Source organism: Acanthopagrus latus, chromosome 4, assembly GCF_904848185.1.
Source record: "Acanthopagrus latus isolate v.2019 chromosome 4, fAcaLat1.1, whole genome shotgun sequence".
Taxonomy (NCBI): Eukaryota; Metazoa; Chordata; class Actinopteri; order Spariformes; family Sparidae; genus Acanthopagrus; species Acanthopagrus latus.
The window spans coordinates 17,651,705-17,675,312 of NC_051042.1; the positions used below are offsets into that span (position 1 = coordinate 17,651,705).

At 38.9% G+C, this 23,608-nt stretch overlaps 1 protein-coding gene across 4 annotated transcripts in view; it reads right to left on the reverse strand.

The window, feature by feature from the left end:
• gpc6a (glypican 6a) overlaps positions 1-23,608 on the reverse strand; it is a 253,302-nt gene that overhangs the window by 81,903 nt on the left and 147,791 nt on the right. The gene's annotated exons all lie outside the window — the stretch shown is intronic.

Below are 23,608 nucleotides of genomic sequence, written 5' to 3' on the forward strand. Positions count from 1 at the left end.
TAACACTGTCTGAACAGTCCTTAAAAAAAACGATATCTGAATTCTTCAATAAACTATGATTTGATGGGCTTTTTCCCATGGTGTCCATTTACAGCCTTCCAAATTTGTACGTGAAGTTAAGCTTGAATTACACTCAGATAGTGAAAGCCAGCAAGCTAGACTAATGACTTTCCACTTGAATAGAGGACACTAGTTAGCCTAGCTTTCTAACTTTATCTCCAGCTCTGACTGGACGTTCCTTGTTGGATCTCGCACATTACATCTCGCATCGCGTTTTTTTTACGATTTGCCAAGTGTCAACTTGTGTGACTTATTCCTAGTAATTAGGAACCCAAGCATGTTGAAGTTTATGAGACTTCACAGGGACAGGCTTGATTAATAAGGACATCACATCATTATGCAAACCTGTACATGGCTCTATCAAGCTCAGACAACTTGGAGGAAGGAAGCACAAGGTCATTTATTTTTGGGTGCTGCCACAACTTTATAATCTATGGACAAACTAAACTTTTTTAGACATGAGACAGACCTGTTAATTCAACAACTGCTAAGCCCGAAACTAAGCACTGATTTTTCCTGTGACCTCAGCAGTCTGTACATCACACCCTGAATGACTGCTGATTGCAAGGACTAACATATGGAGTAATCTAGGAGGCATTCAAATTGCAGATTGAATAAAGAAACTGCTCACAGCATCAACTGCTTGTGTGACAGAATTTAAGTGTCTAGTCACATAGATATTACACCACTCAAATAACATTTAAAATAAACAAAAAAAAAAAATACATTTAAATTACTTTACTTTTGACCAACAAGTACACCAGTCAAAAGTTGTACCAGATGAATCATATGCAGATTTCCTTCCACTTTAACTAGGTGTGGTTTTACATCGTAAATTACTTTAAACATCAAGACATCAAAATGCACAAGTGCGCCAACACAATTTAAATTTAACATTCTCAGCAATTATATTATTGTTTTTTTTGTCATCTGCCCAAGTGGCACTCTTCCATGTGAGCACCTGATCTCCTGAGCATTAACTGAGCCAACAAAGAGGCAAAAAATAAAAGGCGAACAAAAAATAAATAAATAAATAAATAAATAATAAAAAAATAAAAAAGCAGCATTAGCTGGGGAGTATCACTGAAGCCTTGCTAATAGGATCCCATGTTCCCGGGTGCACAGGCATCAATGTGGGGAAGATCATAACGCATCTCTCCATGCACAAATGTCAAATATTCCTCCTCCCCATTTTGTAAACAAACACTGAAGACATTTCACGTGTCATGCCTGCTAATAAACCAAACGGGAGCTCTTCTCCTGGTTGGGTATTCTGGCTGGCTGACATTTCTTTGCAATGATGATGAGAGCAGTTCCACCTCTGCATCGTGGTCACATCTACTCCTAATAATACATATCCCTCCTGTGATAGCACGACTGTAAACCGTAAGGCACGATGAATCATTTCATATGCAGTCTACCTTGTTTATAGTGAGGGAGGGCTGTGCTGTATGGAATCAGGGAAAACAAGAATCTAAGAAATGTCAATCAATCAATCAAAGAATCTCAGCAGGAATTTTTTGATGCACTTTTTTTCATTATTTTTGTTTTTTTATACAAATATACATAACATCTTATTTTGATCCATTTGGATTTGAAAGATGTGTTTGGACTGTTAAGATAAAGTGCAAATTGCCAGTTAGGTCAGTTACCAAATAAAAACAAACAAACAAACAAACAAACAAAAAAAAACATATCAAAATAAATCTTGACATTCTTTCATAGTTTATTTGCTGGTTGACATAAATTAGCTATTATATCACAATTTACAACTTAAGACTAAATTACAAACCTTGCTCTGATGGTTATCTTTGGAAAACCACAAGTAAAGACTACCATGCATTACACACTTCACACCACAAAATGTTATCATATATATATAATATAACAAATACCATATTTAGTAAAAAGTGTCAACTGTTCAGGGCAAATTTAAATGAACTACTGACTGTGATAAGTGAAATAATACAAACACCCGCTCTGCAGCTGTTTTGAAGTGTCAAACACTGAACAGTTTGACACGGCTGGGACTAAAATCCTGAAGACTGCCTGATAATCCACTGTTCTGTACAGTGTGCTAAACCTCCAGTGTGAGTGCAGAAGAAGCTTACTGTAATATGTCTGCATATCCTCAGGGTCTACATGCTAATGTAACCAGATTTTTGGTTGCCCAAGATACAGATTGTGTCAAACTGCTCTGGGATCCTCACCTGTTTTTTATAACTCGTTTGGTCAATTCTATCTTTATGTTTTTATGAAATGGCACACCATACCCTGATCATAAACAGGTAGGAATGAAGTCCCTAGTCACTCACTCTCATTTCTTTGCAACTGTCTGACCTGCCGTTACACCTACATTTGTTTAAATATTAGGAGCCTGCAGGGCTTTTTCATTCCATTTTTCCAATTAGACCCGAATCAAGGACACGTAAGCCCCTGTGAATTGTGCATGGAATATTGTTATCAGTGTTACCATTTTAATAGCTCTCAGGATGGGTGAGAAATATCACAAAAGCAACAAAAAATTCATCTTATTTACTGTAGTCATATAAACGGAATCAATTTAGCTGACAGGTTTTCTTCCACACTTGAGTCTGGATGTGTCACTTGTCAAGGTAAATCGTGACGTTACTCGGTCGAGCTGCTTTTCTTGAGTCTAACTTTTGCAGGTTCCTAAGAATGCTGTAGTCACACAACAAGGGCGAGTCCAACCATTCAGAGCGGATCGTCAAGCACAAGTTCACCCCAGAAAGTTCAGTCATCATCTACTCAAGCGCTAGTTTTCCTTGGATAGAATAAATCTCACTTCATGTCTTCGGAATAGGTGGAGAAAAGATGGGAGCAGTGTTCATCTAAGCAATTCATAATTATTTCCCTGACTGAAATGTAGTCATAAAACAATAAAGACTGGGCTACAATGAAATGTGCAAGGAAAAAAATTCTGAACTCACAAAATCAACTTTATAACAGGCTAAATAAGTCACTGGCAATGACATGAGGTGTCATTATAAATAGACCACACATTATTCTGCATTGTAATGTGAAGTCAAGTAAAGTGAAATTACTGGATAAGACGGATGATATATAACAGTAAGATAACTTGATCTGATAAAAGAATCTGTGGGTCCACAGACTGACATTCAGAGGTTCTATGATTATATGTGGCTGGCTCTGGTCAGATTGTTGTTGGACTGTGACTATTGATTTTCCAGTCAAGATTCCATTAAATAATTGACCTTGGTGGGCCTCTGTTATTTAGGCCTTTCTGGACTCTGTTAGACTAAAAAACAGAAACATAGTGTGTCCACATGATGATAGATGATGTTGGGTCTGTGCAACAGTGTACTTGGTGTACCAAAAACATTTGTCAACAAGTCTACGTAGTTGCTGGCATTAGTACAAATCAAGTTTTGTAACTAATGTTATATAAACTGAACTAATGAGTAAATGCACTGAAACAATCACCACCCTTCTCTTGTGTAACCATCGAGTGTTTCTATGATTTTATGGACTTTTACCTGGAAAAACAGGCTGTGCTGAGAGTTCCACATAGCAGTTACAGCCTGCCAACTCATGAGGAGGGAACTGCTCTCAACTGGCCAAAACACATATTTGGCCAGAGAATTATCATTGAGAATTATTGACCTTGGATAACATTCAGCTATCCAGCCTTTGGGGTCTTAATTCTTGGAAACGCGTTGATACATGGGTGTATGCTTCCTGACTAATGCATTTAGGAATTATCCACCATCCATTTTTTTTTAAGTAATGAAGGATATACAAATCAAAATAAGTTGGAAAAGGCTTTGTGGATGTAGTGGGGAAAATGGGGGGGGGGGGACAAGAAAACATGGGAGGGCTTCAAATTTCAGAGCTAAAGTGATGGAAAGACAGTCAGACATAACCAAAGATTTCTCAAAAGTTTCATGTTAGCATTTCCAAGTTTCTGCAAATTCAGTATGACAGAAATTATAGTATACGTTCTCATTGAGTCTATAAATAAATATAATAAAAAGTCATCTTCAACAGTCTGAGCTTGTTGTATTTCTTGACTTGTTGCACTGTTGCAAAAATGGCATGTTCGACCTTCAGTCAGATTCTTACAGACAAGATTCCATCTATTTATTATTGTTATAGAATAAGAATAATAGAATTATATATTATAGAAATGTTAATTATCAAAATAATAATTTAATGCTACAAGAAGAAAAACAGGTGAACAACTGTTAGGAAAAGATGAGGTCTTCTGTAATGATACAACCTTTGTTTTTCTTTCACTACTGTGTCTCCTGTTTGTGAATCTCCTGTAAGAAGAAAATTATGAACTTGTGACTTTACAAGAGTTTTAACTGAATATAAACAACTTCAGTTGACAAACTGTACAGTATTTTTAAGGTTGCTGGGGTACAGAGCAGCCTGAAGGTTCAGGCAAGTAAATGCAAATTAGTTCTAGTTATTGAATTTCTTTGAATCAATGTAATTACCCTCATTTTTAGTTGTAATAATTAATTTTCATGTATTATTCCAGTTATGTAACATAAAGCATCTTGGGTCACAGAAAGGTTTATTATGTAGATGTGCTTTAAAAATATTTCTTATGATTATTATTGTTTTTAATTTTGCCACCCTTAGGTTTGTTTTCCGTGGGGAGAACAATGAATAAAAAGGCATTTAAAAAACTGTGATAAAAATGAACCACCACATTAGTGCCACTCATAATTGAGGTTAGACTTTGTCATTTTCATTCAGCACAAAAAAATATACAACGTCTGGGTACCCTTGAAGTAATTCCGAGTGTGAAGAATCAATTTTTTCTGAGAGCAGTACAAAGTGCTCCTTTGATATCTGGCCTAATTACTGTAAATAATTATTATCATTAATAAAGGTGACCTTTCTCTTGCTCTGATAGAAGCACGTTATCCACAGGAAAAAAAAAAAAAGAAAGAAAGAAAGAAAAAAAAACACTGACCCATTAATTTTACTTCACACTCTAAAAACTCGGTCGCTCATTTTTTGCTTGCTCACACAAAAGAATCTATAACTCTGAGTACGGTTAATTACGACTAAATTTCAATTACTGGTCCAACAGTCTTGGATGACCAGAGGCTGGTTTTTGTAAAAAGGTCTCAGCATGGATATTATCACATTTTGCATTACATTTTCTTTCAGCCTGGTAATGTAATGCATTTTTTAAGCAGTGGGAGAGATGCAGCACTCTCTAATGATTGTCTGATGTTCAATGTTAAACTTTACTGCTTTGTAGAAACTATATAAGTTATACAAGTTATTACTTTTTAAAAAAGGCAGAAAGGCATATGAATGAGAATCTGGTTGTACCTGGAATGCTGATCTGTGAACTCATGCTAACCATCAAAACCTAAAATGCCCAAAACATTTAAGGGCTCTTATCATCTATTTGACTTTATTTTTGATAGTGACCAAGAGTTTAATCTATGTTCTACTGCTCCTCAACAGAAGCAGTTTCTTCTCAAAGATGTTTTATTTCAAAGTGAGAAAACATTTTTTCCTTACTCAAGCGAATCACTTGAACTGCAACTTTACAAAGTCGAGTTTCCTCCTCACCACCGAGGGACTGTGGGAAAAAAGATGGCTTTAAATTGCAGTAACTGCTGCTGTGGTGATTTTCTCAGCCCAGAAAGCCGACGGTGGAACAAGTTCAGTGCACAAGAACAATATAACCAAGGGGGAAATGGCATTGGGAAACATGGATTTTTTCGCCACGGTAGTGGAACGGTTTTAGCAGTGAAAATGTCAATCGGTTGGTCTACCCTGCACTTTTGTCCAGATGGAAATATCTCAACAACAGATACTGCATGGACAGCAACAATTTTGTAAAGACATGCATGGTCACAAAAAGATCCTGTAACTTTCCTTTCAGTGCCACCATTTCAACATCTATTACAGACACTGATGGTCCTCAAAAGATAAGTTGATGTTTCCTTTGCTGATCATCTGACTTTCCATCCAGCAGCGTCACCAGAGCACATGTTAAAATTATTCAGTCCATTGGTTTCCCACCTACTTTCTGCAAAATGTATGATATTCCTGTAGGCGTCAGCTGTATTTTGTGCATATTAATTAGAAAATGTTGGCATGCTACCATGCTAAACTAAATGTGAAGCATGTCAGCTTGATGAGGATTCCATTCAGCTCAAAGTACCAGTGTGCCTAAGACTCAGATCACAGAGCTCCTAGTATGGCAAATATTTCACATATTATGACACATTGTGAGCTTTGGGACCATATTAATGATATTTAAATTCATATGCAGTTTGGTTACATGTTTAGGCAACAAAACTAGTGCATTAAGTTTAGGAAAAGATCATAATTTGTGTTTTAATACCATTCAGTCATGTCACTTAAAAATGACTTTCCTACTCTTCATATGATTACACTAGAGGGAGCATTTAGGAAGTTAGGATCAGTATTCACGTAAATACAGTGTCAAACTTAAAACGTAGGGTTACTGACCCAGTAGCTTTATTTGACAAGGAAGGGCTAGTTTGAACAGAACAAGTATGTTTGTATGTATGACTTCTATAGATAAGTGAGGAGAACTGGTAGTCATAGAGGAGGGGAGACCCGGTATAGTTTAAATATGGTGATACCAGTGAACATTTTCAGACAGTCTCTCCTGTTAGGCATTCACAGTGTTGCACTCGGTTATTCTGAAATAGAGTCATCACAAATACAATGTTCAAAGCGTGGCTCCATTCTCACCTCCACACACGTGGCAAAACAGAGCATGATGACGAGTGTGTGTGTCAGGTTGCCGTTTTCAGTATGTCACAGGAATGACCCCCACCTAATCACAAAGATGTGCATGTGTGGAGGTTGTTGTTGGGTTCTCCAAAGCTATTCAGTCATTGCTCAGAGGCAACATAGTGAAAGCTTAAATCTTGTTGAATCAGATGACTGTGATGGTGATATAATTCTATTGACGTATACGAATTACCCTTAACTCTTCCATCCATCCATCATTATATGTACGCCGCTTAATCCTCTGCGGGGGGGCTGGAGCCTATCCCAGCTGACTTAGGGGACACCCTGGACAGGTCGCCAGTCTATCACAGGGCTACACATACAGACAAACAACCACACTCTCATTCACTACGGACAATTTAGAATGATCAATTAACCTCAGTATGTTTTTGGACTGTGGGAGGAAGCCGGAGTACCCGGTGAAAACCCACGCTTGCACAGGGAGAACATACAAACTCCACACAGAAAGATCCCAGGCGTCCCAACTGGGACGCGAACCGGCGATCTTCTAGCTGTGAGGCAGCAGTGCTAGCCACTGGGCCACTGTGCAGCCCCCTTAACTCTTCCTTTATACCAAATCTCATCAGATTTCAGTGACATCGATTTTACTGGTCACCTTCATGGCTGACCAGTAAATTGTGCTGGACTAGCACCTAACCACATCTGTGACCTTGTCAGCCTCACTGATCCAGGTCCTCTTACAAACATGGTTAGGGTTTCATATTGCAGGTTGAAGACAAAGGTGTCACATTTCATCCACTGTTACATTCAACGTGTTATTGTGCTTGCAAACGGAGGAAAGTAATATTCATATTGGATGATGTGAAGACAAATACTGAGAGCAAAGGTCGAGTAATCGACACACAAGATGTTTTCTTTTAATCACAGTATTTGCTTTTTCGAGTGAGTTTTTCATGTGCAGGTGGACGGAACAGTGGCAGTGGCATCTTTGATATCTGTCATTGAAATAACACAACACAGCACATGTCACATGACATGGTCTATTGAAGCAGTCTACAAAAAGCACTTTCTCTTTGATCGTAAGAAACCTAATTCTTACCTTTGATATTTAAGATTGCTGACAACTACACACACAAAGACAACACACATCATGTACAAGGACAAGTGTAGCATGTGGTGAAACTCTGTAATTTTACAACATTCCTCAGATGCTCAAATTGTAAGATGTCCCATTCTTATTGTACCTGCTTTGTTCTGTCAAGGCCAATCATTCCTTTAAGCTCTGTTTCTTTGCATTTGTGATATAATGCCGCTCTTAAAGATAAAAGATATACTGTACGGGTTACTGGCATCACTGGTTGTGACTGTGCTGAGCAATCTTTGTTTGCTCTCAGCCATGGCAGTACTGGCCAGCTGATGTAGTGCTCACGTGGGCCGTGTGGTCTGACCAGTGTTTGGAGGTAGATGGGTGCAGTCTGCTGACAGCCTTGAAGGCCAGCATCTTCATCTTGAATTGGATGCAGGCTACAACAGGAAGCCAGTGGAGGTCACAGGGGAGGAGGGTCACATGAGAGAATGGCTTTCTTTCTATTTATACCAGCTCAGGACTAGCTGTAGAAATGTTAATTAAACAATTAAATCCACAGTTTGATTCACCGCAACTCCAATTATGGCCTCCATGGTAAAATATTTAAAGCAGGTGTGTTTTATTATGTTCTGTCTTTCATCAGAGTAGATGTTAGTAGTATGTGCTTGTGCAAAGAAAGCTGTCATTTCCATCTCATTGTTATTCACAATTTAAAGGAAGCACTTCTCCATATCACAGCAGATACTTCAAATGGTTTGTTTTGTTTAGTCTCTCCAATATTCATTACCTCCACAAGATACAACAGAATAGAGGGTGTGTGTGTGTGTGTGTGTATGTGTGTGTATGTGTGTGTGTGTGTGTCTGTGACTTCAGCCAATTATGATAATATTGTTTTCTGTCCTGTTTGTTACCCTGAGCAGACTGTGAGAGCGGACAAACAATCTTTAAACATGTTTTGGTTCTGTCTCTCTCCTCTATTTGCAGATAATTATTTGAGTGTCTCGGCCAAACCAAACAGCAATGGACATTATCGATATTATCTATGAAACGTTAAGGCTCATCGAAGGTTAATTATAGCCCCCCCACCCCCCAAAAAAAGGATTGCCTGTAATCATTCTGTGTGCATTAACTGATTTTCTTGTATGCTAATAATAATTCACAATTCAATATAATAATGTGTGGTTGTGCAACAGATTGCGTTTTTAGCTGATACAATAATCTGCTGTTTACAAACTAATGCTACTTTATCCAAAATATTTTCTTAATGTTTTAAAAATCCTGCCCCCAAGATCGTTTTACTCATTTGATAGGGTTCAGTGTTACCTAAAAGAATAGGGACTGAAGGAAATGGCAAATGGTTACTGGCACACAACTGCAAGCTCTCTTGTTACTGGCGTTCTGAGTTTTTCTCTTCCCATAGGACACATTTTAAGCTTTAGCCAAAGCAAAATGTTTTCTTAATACTTAGCCATCCCCTGTTGAATTGCATTGAGGAATATGTGAAAACTCAAATCACTCATTTCTCTGGGGTTACATTCTCTGGTTTCTTTTTGGGATTAAAAACTGTAGGGAAAAAAAAAGGAATAAAAAAAACCCATCAGAATTGCTAAAGAGAGAAAATCCTCATGATGTTTCGTATTTTCACTTGAAATCTACATCTATCACTACATTTCTGTTCTGTCTTTACAGAATTTGTAATAATCAGATGACAGAAATCATTACAATATATTATCATTACAATATCATTATATAATATATATCATTACAAAATTAATTTCTAGATTTAAAAAAAAAACAAAAACAAAATCTATTTCTATCAAATTGCAATCAGCAAACTCAACCATTGTGATGTAGTACTGTAGTGCTGCACAGATGCCCTGACTTACAAATCTTGTTCACAAGGTGTAAGACAAAATGTGCGATTGGTAAAAAACCCATTGTTATGAATACCATGTATCTATATTACCATGATTTCAATAGCTTTTATATTAATGCAAACATGATAATTCCCACTAAATGTGAATCATATCACAATTGTGAAGGGTACACAAACCTAATATACACTTGATTCCTATCTGCACAGCATGACTTTCTGAGACATACGTGCATACGGTATCCCAATCTCAACTCTTCATACACTAAAATCTAAACCAGAAGATTCAGTGGTGATCAGCAGATGGTCTCATTCATGAAATCCTTATTATTGTCTGCATGAGAACATCCTCACTAAACACTCAATTCATTAAACATTCAGAAACATCTGTTTTCAATCACCTCTGTGTTGATGTTGATGAATCCCAATCATTCATTAATGAAGAGCATGATAACAGGACCTTAATTATCACAAATTAACATATTCTAATGACACCGGATGAGAAATGTCATATCAGTCAGTGGAGAACACCCACATTTATAATCAAAAGGACCATCGAGATGAAAGAGCTTCAGCAAAGCACAATTTAGGCTATAACGGGTGTCTTAAAATCCAACTATCTAGCCGCAACAGAAGCAGTGCTGCTTCACAAAAGAACAACCTCTGACAGAAGATCACAGAGGTGGTGCAGTCTCATTATATCCTTTCAGAGATCCAAGCAAAAAGTTACCTTGACTTGACAATAAAGTGCAAAACAGCAACACAGAGGAAAGTTAAAGGCCACAGGAGACGAAACCAGGGTGTTCTCCTAAACTGATACCGTGTATGTTTCAGTCTCATCTGTTGTTTAATGGGGTGAACGATGACATCACAACCCAACACTGAAAGATTTCCCTAGCCGAGTGACTCAAGAGTACAAGCTGGGTCAGACCGTGGGCTGAGAAGAAGCAAAGTAACTGTCACCATGATTTGACTTCTCTCTGAGTCCAGATCTTGTGGAGCTAAAATGGTCCTCATTACAGAATCATGAAAAAACAAAATGGCACCTACACTAAACATCCACTTTTCTTTATTTGTTGTACTTATTTCAGTACGTAAGAAGGCATACATGAAATAAAAGACAGCCTATTCCTTGTCCTGTGTTCAGTTTCAACAATAATAGCCTCGAATGATCTTTTCATCAGTGAGACCTTTTGAATGGTGGATCCTGAATTTGTGTGGATTTGTTAAGAAAATGGCATGTTGCAGCACCTAGCATAATGATTTGCATATTATTTCCTTGTCATTAAGTTAACTGTCACCTGTGCAGTCTGCACATTAGTGATGTCTTGCTGTTCGGCTAGCAAGAGAGAGCATGGGTGTGGGAGCAAACACCGCCATAAAAAAGTAGTGTTACTACATCAAAGTAAAAAGACATTTTACCACACCTTAATGACTGACAGTATCTACCATGATACAGCTGAGATCTGTCAATTGTCAGAGACTAATTTACAATAATCTAGCTGTATAATACCATTAAGGTAAACTTTGCAAGCCAATTGGTACACATGCTTTAATGCAACATTGATTGTGCATTGATGTGATAAAGCTCCACTGTTTAAAGGTGGATTTGTCACAAACAGACATCATGTAACAGTTTTGAAATTGAATCTCTTAATCACACTGGCCAGCATGTCTTTTCAATGTCATCATTTTACTTTGGGTTACTGCTAGAATAGGTTTACATGCTTTAACGCCAAAGTATTGCAGCACTATATTCCCCTCTGTCTGAGACACTCTGTTTTAGCTCCTGTCTCTTTAAAGCCCACCTCCCAAAAACCCAGTGTCCTCTGATTGGTAAGCTCACACACGCCTGGGCAAGCACTGCTCACTGTGTCTCACTGTCGCGTTTTCAGTTTCCAGTCAGCTTCATCTGTTATGCAAATCAATTATGCAAATGTTTGACATGGTGATGTCAGGAAGTCACAAGATTAAAGGTTGGACTACTGACTGGACTTTTCAGGAGTGCTGTTTTCTGTGGGAAAGAGTAGCTCCCATTGGCACAGTAACCCCCCCACCCCCCAACTTTCAAGACCTTTTACATACACAAGAACCTACCATATATGACTTACTGAAGGAAAGGAAAACAAAAAAAAAACAAAAACAAAATAGGTCTGATTTAAACTAATGAAGGAAGTTGTTTTTTTTTTAATTCAAATATGTTTAGAGTATTCATGGCACTGTTCTCCACTCCAAAACCAGTGTGTCTGCTTTTCTCTGATTGTAATAATGTTAATATATCATGCTTGTTTTCAAAGCATGCTTTACTCCACCACATCTATCTGTTACTGCTCAATCTTTTACTACATCAACATGCATATCACTGCCAAACTCCGCCTGAGGCTACAGATGGAAATTTGCATTCAGCTTAAACTGTGGCAATGGATATATTGTGCAATTAAATTCTATATTTAATGTTGTGATGTACTACACAATCACAAAAGAAATGCTTCATCTCTTCCTATTATCCACTGCTAAATCCCTAACAGCGTGAACTCCAGTGCAATATAGCTGTTAACACTGCATATATATCAGGCCGCCGCACAATATCCTACCTGGTTTTCTATGAGCATTTATTTTATCAGCATCGATACAATATACAAAGGCGCTGTATATTGTTTTAATCCCAAAACAGTAAGAACATTCATGAGATCCTTTGCATTTGGCAAAGGAAATTATTTTGGTGGGGCATGACCAGATTTAAAGCTAAGGACACTTCTGTTAACTCCTGAAAACTGCTTTTTATTGTATTAATGCAGCACCTTTATTGGCATTTCAAAGCTGTTGAAGCGAATGGTTAAAAAGATGGTCATCTCCGACATTTGAAGGCTGTCCAAATTCTTTTTTTTTTCCCCAGTGCTTAATTACCTTTTTCTTGGGATGCACAGTGAGTTTTAAATTAATTGTTTGCATGAAAAACGGACATATTGATTAAATGGTAGGTTGGTTCAAGCATGATTGTTCATCAATCAAAATCAAACTCACTTTAAACTATGACTGAGAGTAAACAGATGAGTGCATACATGAATACAAAAAGCGTTGATCCCCCAGGCAATATCACTCCACTTTGATGACAATGCATTTTCAACTGTTGACATTGTGTGCAATGATACTGTACAGAGCGGGCAACCAGGTGGTGAAAATCCATTCTCCCGACATACATGATGCATATCATACTGGAGCTGACAGCATCAATACCAGGGGCTCGTAATTAAAGCCCTCTGTTGAAGGATATAGAGGAAGGGGAGGCAAGTTTCTCACAGCCCATCAATCACACGGTGGCAGCTCATTTAAAACATCTTTAAAATTAAAGTTGCACCCGCCGCTGCCTTTTACAAAGAGCAATTGTTTTCTGACAGCTAAGTGAATCTCTGCTGAAGTCTCCAGGAGAAAGGTTCAGTGTAAAAGACTTTTATGCAGAGAGCTGACAGACTGAATTGAGAAGGAGCCCATTCTCTGTTCAAGAAAGAAATAACGTTGGCTGTACTTCATGCTCCCTGATCACAGCAAAGAGAGACAGTGGTGATGGTGGCGTGTTTTTTTTTTTTGGGGGGGGGGGGGTTGGGGGGTCACATATTTGCCTTGGATAATGGGCTTTTAGACTTAGTGGCACTTGGCCAGTTAAACAAAACTGAGGAAATTTGCAATTCAGCATCTGTTAAAAGATGCTTGATGGAATCCAAACCTACCATCCGGGTCGGTAAATAAAGAGCGAGTGGATATCTATGTCAGTTTCTTCTGGAGATTTGTAAATTAGTTGAAAAACAACATGTATCCAATAATAATGAAGGAATGTTAACAAAACGATTAAAAGACTAGTATTAGTTGAAGTAAGCAAAGGCAACATCCCATGTTATTGTGTCTTAGTGCGTCCAACTGGTGGACATCATTGCTGTCACAAAGCATGATATTAAAGCATTAGAAATTAAATTACATCACTTAAATGATCTGGCCTAGTTTGGTCCTTTAAACAGAAAAGTGGTTTGTCTATTCACAAGAACATTCACACTCAGGTGTACAGTAATCACTGTAGCCTGGTACAAGGTGTCATCCCCCTCACATGAAGAACTGCTGTCATTAAAGCCTGATGCAGCGTAGCCTGAATTCATATTCCACAGCCGTAACATAGCAGAGGAACAAATAATGTATGTTTAAGTGACAGGACCAGTCAACTGAGATGCACTGATGCAGTAGACTTTTAGCTTTATCTTATCTGTATGTTGTTGGTAGAGATGCAGAGAGGCTACATGATATAAATACTGATAGTGACACAGGTTCCTTAGGATAAACATGCCCTCTGATGGCAAGGAGAGGTTGGTAGTACAGAACGGATCCACCATTACATTCTGTTTCTAACTTGGTTCATGATACATAGGTTGTTTACAGAATTTGGGGTTGAATCCACAAAAACACAAGACCAATTTCAATTATGGATAACAAATAGATGCAATTTTCCTATTAAACCTCTGAGGGTTAATGACTATGATTACGGTGATGAATAACAGTCAGTCAGCAGTGTAATCATCTAGCTTTATCTGCCATACTCTAAATATGGATTCAGTCAAGATACTGGAGACTATAGGTGTTAGTCTAATTACAGATGTATGGGTTGATTTCAAGAATTGTGATTTTGCTCCCTGATTTCAGTTTTTAGCCAACCCTATGTCCTTTTCTTGCCTTGTTATTGGAGTACAAACAACAAATTAAATATGGTGAGCACCAGTACCCCACTTTTATTTCAAGTGTGTTTAAAACAGCCCTCTGACATATGAGCTGAGCTATGATGAGCTAAACATGTCTTTGGCAACCAAACAGGTTATTTTTCCCTGGAGGTTGGATAATCTCCATCCCTTGGCATGGCAAAACAGATATTTTAGGCCAAACCATAATGTTTTACCCACCCGAACAAAGTTTTTGTTTGTGCCTTAACATAAGCACAGTGATGTGTGAAGAGAGAAATAGGTAATTCAATTCAAGTTTTAGCTTTGCAGAAACATACTTAGCTAATACATGTTCTGGTGATTGGGTTGTCCTCCAGTGATGAGTGATGAAGAATTATGGGCTGTACGTGTTTGATTTACAATTAGTTGTATTAATTAGTGGTTTCACAGAATAAATTAACTAGATGACACTGTGCAATGTTGAATTTTCACCTTGGACTTTAGTAGAGGGCCTAATAGGTAGCATCATAATAAGCTCTTCAGAGCTTCTGAGATTGCCTTCTAACAAGAAGTTGGATAACACAAGTTGTTGTTGAACATCTATTTGTTTAAACACTACTTTGAACACAACTGAATTACATGCATTTACTACTGCTTTGCCTGCAAGACAGCTGTTGCAGTGCAACAGTCTTTCCAGCTCAGACAGGCTTGCTGGGGCTTAAATCAGATGATAGCTCATTTGAGGATTGAGGGCTCTGCAATTTCACCTACCCCTAGGTAGTCCTGCCTAGATTGTATTTATCATTGTTTTTGGGTGACAAAAATGCAATACTTCAGTAAAATACTACTCACATTTTGTGTTAAGATATTAAAAACCCATTATGATCATATAACATATAAAGCATTACTATGCAGTAAATTGAACCATACACTGTGTATGTGTATGCAGCTGGACACACCGTTTAACACCATTTAACACCATTGCAGATTAAATGTTTGTGCTTAAATGTTCAAATATAACATGCAATAACGTAACACTGACGGAACAAATTCTGGGTATACAGTACATTGTTCAGATATTACGTCACATTCACATCCACATTCCCTTTCAGTTCAGGAACAGTTTGAATGCTGGACTTCTACAGTTTTATACTTATAATGTTATTTGGGTAAAAGATCTAGATACATATTCCACCGCCATCCAAAATCAAATTGCAGGAACTGGTGAGTGGAATCGAATAAGCATAAATGTGGAACTTGTTCCAATTCAGAACTGGTTCTCTGTACTCAAACCCATCATGTGATTTTGGTGCCAGCATAAGAAGCAGCAGGCAGCACAATAAAAGAACAAATAAATCAGAGAGAACACTGATTTGTGATAGCCTCCGGTGAGGATAAGACAGGGCGATGATAGTTTAAGACTTGCTGAATGATGGCGTGAAGCAGGTGGGAGGTGCCTTTTAAATAAAGGCCGGCGGTAAATTATATGAGAGGACTGGAGCCAAAAAGCATGGCAAAGGCATGGTAATGAAATGAGAAGGAAAGGAGGAAGACTGAGGTAGCCTTTCTGTTTGATCATTCATTGAACTCCAATTAATGTGGACCTTCTCCTCTTCTTCTTATTACATGACCAAGGCGATATTAATCAATATCTGTAAGAGAGGCAAGATGACCTATTAACCCTTACATGGCTAATTAGCATGACGATACATCTGACCATATATTTTGCAGTTCCATTCAACATTGTATGTGCACTGGTCTACTGAAACATCTGGTAAGACATTGTTTTATATAATCCAAGTGCCAGAACATCAGCATTTTTCCGACAACCTCATCAAGAGGAGGAGACCAGTAAACCGACTGAGCAGACATATTGGCCAGAAAATGGGCTTTATCAACAAGCACGCTCGGAGAGCGATCACATCAGATTGGTGAATGTAAGCGATGTGGATGGCTGTGAACAAGGCTAGCCTACAAAGTCTGCTGGTTTGAATCTTTCCATGATCTGTGACAAAACCAACAAGTCTCAGCTATTCTAGCATGCAAGTTCTTTAAAGAGAGAGGCAATCCACTCCCACATTCATCACTCCTGCCACCCTTCGGCGGCCCGTGTGACAGGGGTGGAAGCAGAAGATTACATGCTACATATGTCTTTTTATTGTGAACCACAGGAGGTTTGCACTCCCTGAGCGTGATGGTCAGCAGACAGTCTGTGTTCTCTTAAATTCAGGAAGTCAATACAACTTCCAAAAAGTTAGGACGCTGTGTGACATAGGTAACATAGGTAAAACATAGGTAAAAGTAGAACACAATCATTTGCCACCAAATTTTTTTTCTTTCTTTTTTTTAAATTGTTTTACGTGTTTTCGAGCTGATGTAGTAATGTCTTTTCTACAATAATATTTCACAAAGTGGCGGACCTTGCTCCATCCTTACTTGTGTAGATCGTAGCTTTTGAGCCTGTCCCAGAGCTCCCCAGAACACTGTTTGAAGCTAGAAAGGTGGCAGGGTCTGCCAAATATAAACACAGTAAAACAGCATGTACTGTGTTGTCCTTTAAGGTAAGTGTGTTTATTCAGTTTATCTAGTCATGACAGTTTATTTAGTCTGTTTAGACATTAAAAACAAAATGACTTGGCTAACATTAGAAATAGATAATTGATGATATGTGGTGGTTACAACCCCCGGCAATGATATAGGTCCGCATATCTTATCACTGCACAGTAACAATTCAAGGTGACTCAGACTCATGTGCACATGGCGACTTTAGGCAGAATTCACTTCAAGAGATGATGTGGGTAAATCAAACTCAAACTCTGTCAGGGGACACAGAGATTATATACTGTAAATAACATAAACACAGGTCATGTTTTATGACAAACTCAACTGCTTATAAAAGCTCATGCCACTGTGGCTGCTGCTAACTTCAAAGTCCATTAACATTCTCCCATTCAACACAGTCCACGCTAATTAGTTTACACTTGGCAGTCGTCCCGAGCCTGCGGCCTCCTTGGCTATACCTCACCTTCTTTTTCCCTCCAATATGAGACACAACAGTCACTGAGAAAGTAGAGGATTTCACCCCTCCATTCTTGAGCCTCAGGCTGATGGGCCCTATTCACAACAAATAAGAGGATCAAACTGCAGTGGGTGTGGGTGCACTGCAGTGACTCAGTACATCAGCAGGGAAAAAGGACGGTGTCTATAAGCCTGTTTTCTCCAACGTTTGGGTGAAAATTCGGTGTGGTCGGACAATTTAGTGAACTGTTAAACATAGCAACCTGTTCTCCTTCCACTTGTTTGATTGTTTCAGCGACAGACGTGAGATTATGTGAGGGTGCTTTATTGTCTTAATGGAAGACGGAGCAGTTTATGTAGCAATTTGGACGGACGGGAGCTTATCAGCCAATAAACCTCTCGTACTAATTTAAGCATCAAACTGGCCTTGAATTTTTGTGCTGTGACTGACATTGATTCTAAGAGTTCAACAAAAGCTTTGGGATACATTAATAGTGGAGTTTTTAAATCGCTTTGACAGTTACTTCCGATAACAGTGTGAATTGTCACATCCTTCAAATCTTATCTTAATCTTTGAAGTGTAATGCAATTAGCCGTCACTGATTAATCTGCTCACATTACTAATTTCCATCACGGCGGAGAGTGCTACTTGTTTTGCAACTTTAAGCCCAAACATGGGCACGACTGAGATGATTTTATACTCCAATTTCACAGGGACTGCTGAGGCAGAATTTACTTTATGGTTCTTTCTGTTATTTTGTTTTTTTCATTTTGGCAGGAAAGAGACTAAACAACAATAACAAAAACAAAAAAATCTATTTAATTCTCATGTGCACAAACACGGTCTGCTCTGGGCAACCTGGAGTGACCCAGCAATTTAACCGACTTTATTAGCCTGAAAAATGAAGGACAGAAGAAGAGATGACAGTGCTTCAGCTTTCATTAACTCTAAATCACTTTCCACACAGAGTGCAACAGTGCACAAAGGTAATTAATTTCCTCAAGGACAATTATTTTAGTGCTTTGAGATAATGACAAGAAGTCCTAAAAGTTCAGTCTTGGTAGATACTGTAGGTGGTTTCATGGAAAATGATCCCCAAAGGCCCAATGGAGTCGGTATTGCGCCATCTCTGGTGCCAAAGTTAATTCAGTTGAATAGAGATTTGACTTTATTCACAAAGTACAAAAACATGAAGAATATTATACTGGTGTGAAAGTAGGAGTAAAGTGAATAGAGACAGTTGGCCTAAGTTCACAATATAGCTATCCACAAAATATATGTACTGCGTTAAAGGCTTTGGTATTCGTGTCGTACGCATCACTATCACTGCAGCTGAATACATGAGTATCCTTGATACTCCTTTTTTGCAACCCATATTCACACTTTTCCTGATTATCTAAATATAATTTTGTTAGCACAGCCTCTAGGGGCTGGGACCCTGCATTTCACTGCACATGCCGTCTGAGGAGGTGTCTTTGGCTTTAAGTAGCATGTGCCTTCAAGCAGGCCTGAGAGTCAGGACTCAAACACACCAAAGATGGAAGCATACTCAGTAATGCTGTAACGTTCACACTCTGCAAGACACTTAAAATGTCACATAATTAAATTACGTATATTAGTGGTAAGAATGCAAAATGCTGTTAAAAAAATATTGTGCATTGTCTCTTTGTTCTTATGTTTCTCGGTCCTTGTCTTATGACAAATCAGCTGCACATAATATAAAGCACAGTGATTGACACTCAGGCACACAAGACAAGGTGATGATTGTTATATTTATTTTCTTGGACAGACGCATACATCTTACCTGCGGTGCAGGTGGGAGTGGGTTGAGATGAGGAAGAATACATTATCAGTGGATGTGTTAGGGCCTAGCATCAATCATGGTCTACCATACAAGCACCTCTCTCTCCTGTGAGAAACCAAAGCTCTTCCTTACATGTTGTGCCGTCACTCTCAGCAATCGAGAGTCGAGTTAAGACTGGCTTCTCCCAAGAGAGAACAGATGTCCTTGTCTGGGAGTTGCAAGGCACAAATATATGGTAGCTCAAATTTGCCGCCAAGGGTAGACAATGTCCCATTTTAAACTTGAAAAAAAAAAACACCCAACAGTAATGGTATTTATGGAGTTATTCAAAAGCTTGAAAAGAAACTTTTCCTGAGAGGCAGAAAGGAAGTCAGATTGGACTGTGGGTCCAACAGTGGTTTCTCCTCCATTAAAAGTGCAATAGATGGAATTTTTGGAAGCAAGTGGTAGTTACTCTGGTGATATGCTGCCCCTTATCTATTTTGAGTATGAATTCAACAGGTGGCCAACTTTTGACATGGCTTCATTTGAATAAATGGGCGCCTTCTTGGAGTCCAGTGTTCAGGTCTAAAGCACACATCCATAGCCTGAAAGACAGGCTGCAGTCACTCATTTGGGCTTTAAATAGCTATGCCATCACATGTGTCACGTTTCTCAGGTAAATACATTTCTTTATTCTTTTAAAGTTAATTTTATCGTGAAAAACGCAAACATAAACCAAATATGAGGCAGAAAAGGCGCAGCGCTCTTTACAGTCAAAGAAAATCTCATTCATCAAGGAATGTGGCTTCAATAGGGTCTGTGCATTAATAATGCATCAATTCACATACAAGTTCTACATTTTATACTGCCATTATCATGACAAGCACAAGAACCAATTTCATCATAGTATGTTATTTGCTAGACTGATATAAATCTACATACATGCAGGAAAGAGAATTAATTTGTTTGTTTGTTTTGTTGGCCTGACTTCATTTTCTCTCCCTGCACGTCAGATGTGGAACATACATCATTGCATTGAGAACATCACTGTCATAAGCAGGTCATGAAATTAAGTGCACAAAATGAAGCGGAGGCCCAGTTGAGAGAGAGTGGGCCGCATAATCCCATGTACGAACATTTAATTAAGCAGTCATTTCAGTGCCTCTCAGCCAGTTGCCTAGCTGCAAGGGCCAAGATACCTGACGTCGCACCTCTGATGTTCTTTATTATTCATTAATTAATAGGACGATGATAAGACGAAAGACATAACCTCTCTGAGGATTCTATAAGAATGATTTGCATTTTAATTGGAGTTATCAATGTTTTTTTTTTTTTTAAAGAAAATGTGGGAAATTTTATATTTAGTTTGTTCAACTATTATTCTATTCAAATGGCAGATCAAACATGTTCCCGGTCAAATTAACATACTTTCTGATGCATAAAATATATTCGGTCTTCCGGAATTTATCTGAAAGTCCAGGTTTTATTTCGAGACAGATCTTGATCGACCTTTTCGGGGGGGACGGTGCAGCATTTTCACTCATATTCAAGCCACACTGCTGGCACAAAGTTTGATGTGATGAAAGAATCCAAAAGGCCAAATCATGTTTAAGTGGCATTTTGATGACATTTCTTTGGCCTGTTTAACCTTTGGTGAGTTTCATTTTTCTTGTGCATTACATCTCATCCTCGCAGACCCTTTTCTCATTCTCTCCAGCGCCAAACACTATTTTTATGACTTCTCGCCAATCTCTCGACAGAACCCCCCTGGATTACAAGAATCACAGATGTATCAAGACAGCTGCAAAAGGCACAAAAAGTTGCAACGTGAATCACTTGATTGTTTAAGCAGTCTAGGGACTGAATTAAAAAGCATGAGAGCGGACTGTTTTGACATGTTATCGCACACGATGCAAGTTAGCGATGGATGTTAATTTTCCCTTCTCATACAAGGATACAAGCTGTAAACATGATGTAAGCTGGCTAACTCCATGGAGGAAAGAGGGATAAGCATTCTGGCATGGAGCGCTGTTGGTTTGGCTCCGACCACGTGCTGTTAGCCTGCTCTCTGAGGTTCTTTGCCGAGATTGTCTATTTTGGACAATTAAATAAGAAGTATTTTTCTTCTTCTTCTTTTTGGGTGTATGGGGACATGCTTTTAGAGGTAACTAAAAAAAACAAAAAAAAAAAACAAATGTGGTGATTTCCTGCCAAGAAGTAATCTCTTCTGTGTGTATGTGTTTGCGACGCTGCCAGAGACCAGCACTTGTTTATCACTTTTGAGGAGCCGAGTCATTGTCAGTAGCCAAGTAAGAAGAGCTGAATTCAAGAGATAAGGTCAGCAACAATTGCACTGGGCTCCAATGAGCAATGAGCGGTTTTTAGTTACGCTGTAGTGTCATGGCTCTCAGGGAAGGCAAGGTCACTCTGTTGGTCGGTTGGTCCACAACTGTTGTCCAGACTGAATTATTTCAACAACTTTTGGATGGACTGCCATGCTAGTTTATACAAATGTTAATGGTCCATGCAAAAAACTGCTGACATATGAATAAATACAGTACCGAGACTAGTATGCGGAATTCAGTAGTGGTACCCAACAGTTTGCCCAACTGTAAAATATAGGGTGCAACACTGGCATTTCTTTCAAAAGAGAAAGCTGTCCGAAGACCTGGGAGTGGTGGGACAAACTGTTTTGGACACAGGCAGGGTCTTAATGTGTCGCCATTCACAAAGAGGTTCAACTGTCCATTAATAACCCCAGCGCTGGGGCCAGGCATGCTAACCTCAGCCCTGGGTGCTGCATGGAACTTGCCATTCAGGTTGTCACTCAGTGTACACACTTTGACTTTAATATTTTGTGTTTGACCTCAGTGTTTCGCACCAGTGTCCTACAAGAACTACTAGCAGCAACAGGTGTTTTTTCTAAAACGCGACAGCCAGGAACAGAAGCAAAACAACAACGGTGGCTCCTGAAGATGTAATCATACTGTAAATGCAGCTATGATATCAGTTACTTTCTATCAGAACTGGGCAGTATATTTCACTGACAGAAGAGCAAAGAACAGCAGTGACAGCTTTTCTTGATGGATGTTTTCACACTTCTTTCAAATGGCTTCAGAGAGAGTTGGATTTTCCAATTGGCTCAACTGCATGTAGCACTCACGCTCCTACTGTTGATCTGATTGGTTTAAATCGGCCAATGATAAACAGATGGTTCGTCCAACCACTTGCCAAGTATTTTTTCAAAAGGGCCCTGCCCTTCTAGAGGAAGTTTGTATCGGCACCACTTCAGATGGTTCTGCATTATAAACCATCTGGCAGCTCAGGTTGGTAAAATGTCTTGACGACTGTTGAATGGCATCTGGTGCAGCCGTTCATGTACCACACAGGATGAACTGAAATAACTCCTCCTCATACTCATAACTCATACTCCTTAAATGTTGAAAAATCTTCGTATTACAAAAAATATACTGGCAAAACTCACACTCCGTTCTGCCTCAGCAATACTTTGTGTTTAGTTACGAGCAAATGTTACAGCACTGTAAACTGAGACTGAATATGGTAGTACCTGACAAAAAAAAACAAACAAAAAAAAACAGCATGTTCACTTCGAGCACGTTTGCATGCTGATGTTAGCATTTAGCTTCATGCACTGCTGTGCCTATGTGCAGCCTCACAGAACCATTAGCGTGACTGAGGACCTGGTATTGTTTTTGTAGACTTGTATACTTTATTTATTTGAATATTTGAATAGTTTGGCTCAGACCAAACAGCTGAGACATCATATACTTTCACTGCCCACACTGTATTGAGCTGTAAACCTTACCGCTCAGCACACGAGACACCGTGTCCAACATTAAACTTGTCCCACAATCGTCGGCCTCGGTGGTTTGCCTGCTCCAGCGGGGGACTCTGCAGCATTTGGCTGAGCCAAGAAAAGACTGTGTACCTCGCGGAGGGAGACAAACACATTCACATCAGCTAGTTGGCTTGTTTTTTGTAGTTAATGAGGCTTGAAGAGTTTTAGGAATGAGAAAAGTAGAGCACATTCTCACACCTCGCTTTTTTTTTTTTTTTGCAGGGAGAAATGGACGCTGCTCTGCCTCTGCACAAGGTCGTAGTTTGCTTCAGATTTAATGAGACACTGTGCGCATATTGGGGCATTAAAATAAACGCTGTAGGCAGAAATGTGAAGCCAAGAGAAGTTTAAGATCTGCATTTAATATTAATAAAGGGTTTTCCACCACCTCTTGCTCGCTGCATACTGAGGTTGCCTCCAGTCTGCACAATCCTCAACAGAATGAACGGGTATAAAAACTTAACGCAGACTGAAAAGTAA